This window comes from Geospiza fortis, unplaced genomic scaffold, assembly GCF_000277835.1.
Source record: "Geospiza fortis unplaced genomic scaffold, GeoFor_1.0 scaffold23, whole genome shotgun sequence".
Classification (NCBI taxonomy): Eukaryota; Metazoa; Chordata; class Aves; order Passeriformes; family Thraupidae; genus Geospiza; species Geospiza fortis.
In genome coordinates, this window is record NW_005054303.1 from 985,333 (window position 1) to 993,113 (window position 7,781).

Here is a 7,781-nt window from a genome sequence, read left to right on the forward strand (position 1 = left end):
TGCGCCTTCCCGCTGAAACTGCCCTGTGCCTTTGGGCAGGATGGGGCAGGAGGCGCAGGACGGGAAGGCAGAGGAATGTGCCAAAGGGAATCCGTGAGATGACGGAAGAAGCCGAAGGGCCCCTCACGCTCCTGGCGTGTCTCACAAGGGCGGCCCGTGCGCCGCCCGCTGCGGGCCGGGCAGGGCGGGCTGAGCCGCACGCACCGGCAGGGGCTGGGGCTGTGCGCTGACCCCCCTCTCCGCTTGTAATGAGAGAAGGAAAAGTGAAGATCCTTTGTGAAAAGTAGAGGCACGTGTTTCTTCGCCTAATAAACCACGTACAAATAGCACACCAGCTTCCTCATTGCATACTATAAAAACCACTTGCATGTCTGTAAAAAAAACCCCCAACGACTAACTTTGCATTTTGTGACCGACTGTTTTTGAATGTCTGCAGAAAGTCATAGCTTTGTTCTGACTCTGCCATTTGCATTGTCTGCAGCGGCTCAGCTTTGCTTATGATAATAAATGTGAAAGGTCATTACAGGTCGTTCATCGATACTTCCCTGGAGCAGTTGTGCCCAGTGACCTGACACGGCTCCTGACACAGTCTAGCTGATAGAATTCGGGTCACTTCAGGAATCACTTTTTGAACTGACAAAGATCACCATGCTGATTATCCAGCAAGAAAAAAACAAGCCAGGAATCTTAGTTTCACCTCATTTAATTCCAACCTAGTAGCCATGCCGGTTATGCTTATGTTTTATTATCCTGCTGTCCTAAAAGATATCTAATATCACTTAAAAGCATTGCTGACCCATCATCTAAGTCCAAAAGTGTTTCTCATAGCTGGGCTACATGAGGTAAGTACACCTTGTTCCAGCTGTCACTTCCCAGAAACCTAATACAGTCATTGCCAAATAACTTATCTATAACTTCTGCATTAATAAACATTAGCAGGATGTTCTTTTTTGTGAGATACGTGGGAAGACTGCTACAAGAATCCTGAATCTCTGTTGAAATGTATTGGGCAGACACTTGAAGTCTTGGATCCCTGGAAATGTTCAAGTCTGGGTTGCATGGGACTTTGAGTAACCTGGTCTAGCACAGCAGGGGGACTGGAACAGGATGATCTTTGGTCCCTTCCAGCCTGAACCATCCTATGATGCTATGAAACAATTTGCTCTGGCTCTGACAGTGCTAAAAAGCAAAAGTAACCACCAGCCATATGTCTCATAACAAAACTTTAACGCTGTGGAAGGCAGTTCCAGCAACCCACCAAAGCCACACACTACAAAAGGTATCTAAGATACTACCAAATTCTGAAAGTGTTTACTAAAAAAAGAAGACCCAAATGTGAAACTTCAAAACTGCAGATAATGTAGTTTCTTCCTTAACAGCTTTCCTACAAACCAAAAAGGCTGCCAAAGGGTAAGGGTGGGCAGCTTAGCCCTGATTCTGTTTCGCTAAGAGGGCTCTGAGAGGATTGTAACTCCTGCATCCAACATTGCTAACACCAAGCTGGACTGGCTGTGCTGGCATTGCAGTAAGAGTTCTGGTAACACACAGGTTTCCCAAAAAAGATTTTCCAGATTTTTGGCACAACTCTGGAGATGCTTTAACACAGGTGTTTATGGTTCCATGCCACTGACTTCACAGCTGACAAAATTCGGACCGCAAAGTTGATTTTGCTTTTAATCTAGCAGAACAGATACTTCAGAAAGTGTACAGGAAGCCATGCTGGACTGCACCCACATTTTCCTTTAAGAGCAGCTGAATAGATCAAGATTTTTTTAATGAGTCAAGGACATATTTTAGCTGGGAAAGAATGGACTGGCATCAGAAATTGATCATATTTAGGGTGTGTACCTTTTAAGCTTCCTTAGCCTATTTTAAACATTTTAACAAATGCTTATTCTTGGTAGTTGCCCTAACTTGATAACTAATAGCAAAACAAAATAAGAAATTCTAGGAAGAAAAAACAAATATTTAAGGTGAAGAGTGGAACAGGTTTATGATAAATTTAAGAGTGTGCTGAGCCTGGTCTTTCCACATCTTCACCCGCAATGAGATTAGATTTGTCAGTCTAGCACTGACACATGACTAGCTGCCTTGTAAGGGCAAACATCAGACGTGGTTATTCTGTATGTTTGGAACAAGGGAAGATTCTCATTTTAGCAAAAGTAATAGATTAACCATGGGGTGATCTTAGCTATCAAATGATTAAAGGAAAAAAGCAACATTCATCTTTATTTTGCGAAGAAAATAATTTTCATACCTCCAGAATATCCACAGAAAACTGTGGGGGAAAAAAAAGCCAATTATAAATAAGATAGCCAGAACAGGTTTCTCTGAAGTTGAGTTCTATTTTCTATTTAGTTCATTGCAGACAGTTGTGGGTGTCCTCATATCTGACTGGCATATTTCCTAAACTTCACTACATGTGTCCTCTTGATAATGTTTTTTTTTCCCGCTCACCGTTAATGTCTAAATATATGATATGTTTGCAGTATCACTGTGGCTATTTGCACTTGGATTCCAAACAGTTGCATTGCCCATTGCCACTATCAGGAATAATGCTCTTTTCTCTCTCTGTTTGTTAAAATATGCTTCCTCACATTTTATGGTCAAGCTTGCCCTGACAATCTATACATTTGCAACCCCAGGATTAATCCATGTAATTCACAATTAAGGCAGGAAGTTGCCAAACTGGCCCAGTGTCTCTCACCCAGCACTCACACCATGAGATGGTCTTACAGTCTTTGCATCAAATTCCATCTTCTTGTTAGAGGCAAACCTCTACCCTTTCAAAGACTTATCCTGGATACCTTAAGGTCATGAAAATGCATGAAGAAAGGCATATGAAAGATTACAAAAAAAAACCCCACAAAACTTGAATCATTAAACGACATTTTACTCTCCGGACTTGGTATTCCTTAAGTTGCTATTTTTTAAATGTCACTAGACACTTTTGATGTCCAAACTTTGATAATCCTGGCAATGTCTAGGAGGGATGGCTTTGTTTCCTGCTAGAAGAATAATACGCTAATTCTGTCATTTTTATATAGAGGAAGGGCACTGCAGAAAAAGTGTCACTGTGATTTATTACAGGAAAATAAAGAAATAGGAGCAACAAAAGAAAATACAAGCAGTAATAACAGAAAGATTGAAAAAAATATGTGTGTGTGTGTGTGTGTGTGTGTGTGTTCCTAACACAATTGAGTTACACTGAGGAAGACCTCATAATGCCCTTCATTTTAACACAAAAGTGAGGATGCAGCAGTGGAGACAGAGCAACCTTTCCAGGGCAAAAATGAGGAGTGATCTAACTCCAAATATTCCAGCCATGAGTCAGCTGCATGTTCTAGCCAGGGCCTATTGCATTGCACCCCTGCACCTTGTGTAAACTTGTGTGCCAACAGTTACAGCCACTAGGCAGAGTTAAGAATGTCCATCATTTCATGTTGAAATGGAGTTCTTTTAAAAGTCCTCCTCAAACTTACCTTAACGTTTTCCATACTACATGTTTATGGAAGAACTGCTTTCTGATAATTTTCAATTTATAAATCATTCAGTGATACCAAGGAAAATTATAAGGGATGGGGGTGTGAAGGGTCCAGCTAAAGAAAACAGAATTGTGCCTCTGTTTACAAATTCTCTACCTTTGAAAAGTTCTATTAATTATTAAGTAATTAAAAAGAAAAAATATTTTTGAAGGCCTTCTAAATGTGGCTATTCCCTTTGGCTTTGGAAGTCCCTGAGTCAAAATTCTAAGGGGAGTGTAGCTGAGAAATACCTTGTGTCCTGTTACTGTACCTTCCCTCACTAGCTGCAGCTGGCCGTGTTGAGAGAGGGATTTGTGCTTTGACTGGCTTTTCTAACCAAGAAAATTATTATGTTCAAATCAGGCCTGTGACTTTTTGCTTTGTTTCTAAGAGGCCAGTCCCATCTGGACAAGTTCCATATCTTCAGATCCCAGAAGTGCATTGAGGGCTGGTGATTAAAATTCTTACACGTTCATTAGCACTGAGCATGATCTATCCCCAGAGTTTGTACATTCTGACCAGACCAAACCTGCTTTGCTCTGTTCAGGCACAGAGGAGGATTTCACCTTTAGTTCCTCCTCACCATACCTCAATTCCCCACTGGAATGTGGAGATAGTGACAGCAGCAGCCTCAGGGGTGTGGTGTGTGAGCTGCATGGGCAGAGGTGGCAGCTCAAAGGGAGGGAAGCTGGTAAGCTCAAAGGTAGGGAACCTGCAGCTCAAAGGTAGGGAAGCTGGTAAGCTCAAAGGGAGGGAAGCTGGTAAGCTCAAAGGTAGGGAACCTGCAGCTCAAAGGTAGGGAAGCTGGCCTGGCAGGGTGGGTGAGGCAGCTGGAGAAGGAGGCTGGGCACCCTCCTTTACTTCGGGGTGCACACAGGGACAGCAGCCAGCACAGAGCAGTTTCACAGCAGCTTTTTGGGCAGGACCTGATTTCTCTGCTCACACACAGTCAGGCAAGGTCACAGACAACAGTTCATACCGTTCTGTTCAGGGGTGCATTGAAGTGACCAATGGCACGAGGCCACACACTGAATGCTGAGAATGAAATAAAAGCTGAAGTAGCAACTCATCCAGTGACCATCACCTCATTTTGCAATCCTTGATATTTGGCATACTTCCAGTATACTGCATGACCTTAGACCAGATATGTAGTTGTGTATTAATATCACGACACATGAAAAAGAAGGCTCAATGAGGATGACATAACCTATCTTCATTTTTTTATTATTTTATTTTTTGTTGCTGTATTTTTTGGAATTTTTATGATTTTCAGCACAGTCTTTTACAGAAGCTAGATGCCAAAGCTCTATTTCAGTATACTTAGAGAAGAGGTTAACCTAGTACAAGTCATGTGACCACATATCTGTTTTGCCTCTTCTACCTAAAAATTTACCTTAATGAAGAATGAAGAGACTGTGGATCAGCTCAAAGTGGGACATAGTAATTAGAAATTTTTTTTCAACTGCAGAGCCTGCCTTTTTTTTAATTAAAAAAAAATCAAACCTAAAGCCCCAAATGTTTTCTTGCAATGAGTTAATCTTGCTGTGTTAAACTTATTGGGGCAGATGTTCTCTAGCTTCGTTATTTAAATTTCCTCACAATGAGAGCTATAATAGACAAAAATAATGTCTGTAAATTATAGCTTAAAATTACTTCTACTTTGAGTATGAATAGGGATCTAAAGGCTTTGTACAGAAAGTCTAATTTTTTGTCTACAGCTAGATATGCATCTCTCCCTTTTTGTGCTTGCAGACAGAGAGTTGCAGCTAGAACTTGTCAAACTATGCAGCAAGATGTGTAGCATTTCAGATCAGGGCCTGGACCCTGGGGAGGGCACCTGTAAACTGAAAAGGCACCTGTAAAGTTTTCAGTGGTAGTTAATGAAGCTGTATGCCCCTTGAGACAGAATTTGATATTTTCACCACTCAGCTTGGCAGTCGCAGCATTCTTAGAAGTAACTGTTGATATAGCAGACATAAGGGACTTTATAAATAGGTCAGTGGAACAAGAAGCAAGTTTTCTTTCCTTCTTCTAGCTTCCACATCACCCTGCAAAATCTGAGAACACCAGTTATGGGAACAAAAATACAGTTCTTAAAGAAGCGCCAAGGAAAGAGATATCATTACTTATTCAGGGTCTCACTCAGTAAACTTTCTGCTATTTTTTTTCTAATTTTATAAATGGAAACATTATTTTTGGAAACTATCAGTAATTGCGAAAATGTAAACAGAACAAATGTTAATAGTGTTGCTGTAACCTTTATGTCTTCTAGAAATCAGGCAGTTGCAAAGGTTACACACCAATTGTTGGACACTAAATAGTGGGGGAAATGTAGTAGAGTTACTACATTTTATCAGAACATTCAGAGGGAATAGCTGTTTCCCAGGTTACACATAAAGTGTGATTTATTTTTATGGAATGATTCTATAACTGAACAAGTCAATATAAAATCTATACAGGACCTAAAGGATTTGTCTTCTCCCACTCTTAGCCAATCCCTTTATCAGTACAGGATCTCTGTTTTAAAGATTTTGTATCAGCGGGGAAAGAGAGTTGCCATGGAATTTACTTTGAGGTAAATAATTATGTCCTCTGCAAGAACTGGAAATTCTCAGGCAGTCAGATGTGGTCCTATGAGTCTGCCTATGTAATCTTGAATAAAAGGCACTTCTGTACAACCATTTACTTATCTAAGCTAGTTATTTACTTAATTAAACTATTTTACATCTGTGAGATGATTCAGTCAAACAAAGACCATGCAATGGCTCTAGAGTGGAATGGGACATGTTAAAATGTGAATTGAATTCCTCTTGCTGGTTATGCATCTCTGCTGTAGGTATATTTCCTGAACATGTTCTCAGACTCTAATGAAGAGAAGGGCTTGCTAGATGCACTGGTGCAATAGGATATTTACTGGATGGAAATATGCCTTGTTGCTACCCCCTCTGTAAAAGACAGAGGTAATCTAGGGCACTGGCTTTGGCCCTTCATATTTTGAACATTGTTCATGTCACTTTGGTGTGTAATGATCAAATACTTCAAACATTCACAATCATACCTAAATTTTTCATTGAAGGGATTTGTAAGGTGTTTTGAAGGCTGAGCAAGTTGAGTAAAACAAGTGTAAACTGGTAATTAATAAATTCTCTTAAAAATCTCTGCTTTTCTTAGTGCCTGAGAAGGTGATACATTAACGTTAATTAAAATTATGTTTATGTGCAGCTGATTCAGGTGATGTAAAAGTTGAAGGCTGTGAATTCATTTGGTTTATTACTGTTATTTCCAATGTGTTGCTTAATCTGCAATGAGGCAGGATGGATCTTCTATTAACTGATGCCAGTACTAGTTCCCTGAGTAGGTTCTGACTAGGCAGCAGGGCTCCTGTCTCCTGCTTAGGCTTAAGTCCTAAGGATGCACAATGATAATTGATAATTCATCTCTGTAGACAAACATTTTCAAGCCTTTGACCTACAGAGGAGCTCTTCATTATCTTCCAAACATTGTATGTTCCCCATTGTAAGAGGATTACCATGATAAAATGTAATAAAACTTCTGTTAAACCAGGTAACAACAATCAGATAGCTTGACAACAGCCTAGCAGTGAATTTAACCAGAGAATACTTGCAAGATGTGATCTGACAAGATAACAACTAGAGCTCTGGGATGTAAGTCACCAGCCATGCATTCAGCATTATAATCAGGAGGACAACAGGTCCTCTGTAGAGAAGGATCTGAAGTAGCAGGAGGTGTAAGTGTTGTCTTCATCCACATTCTTGCTGATAGTTCAGGCATGAGTAGAAACTTTCTGAGAAGCAAGTTGGTGGTTAGCTGTGATATGTTGGTGTAGAAGGTTGAGAAAACAAATAAAGGGGGAAGAGAGGATGAACAACAAAACCTTATGTAGTGCTTTAAGTATATCGTAAGTGTACTCTATGTATACTTTAACAGCTATCCTTACTAAGAATAAGCATTTAAAGAAGAGAGATAATAGTCATAAATCTTGAAATTATTCAAGTACTGCAGGTCGCAGACACTGAGTCACAGATGACAGAGAAGGGTGTTACAGTGAGAAGTACGCAGCACTTGGGAATGTGGTTTTACTGCTGGGTTTGGCAGTGCTGGGCCAACAGCTGGGCTCGCCGATCTCTCAGCTCTTTTCCAACACAGATAATTCTGTCAGCCAGCGCCATTCGCAGCTCCTGCCGAGTCGCCCCTCAAAGGTTACTGAAGGCACCGCCAGGGGGCGCACACGGCCAG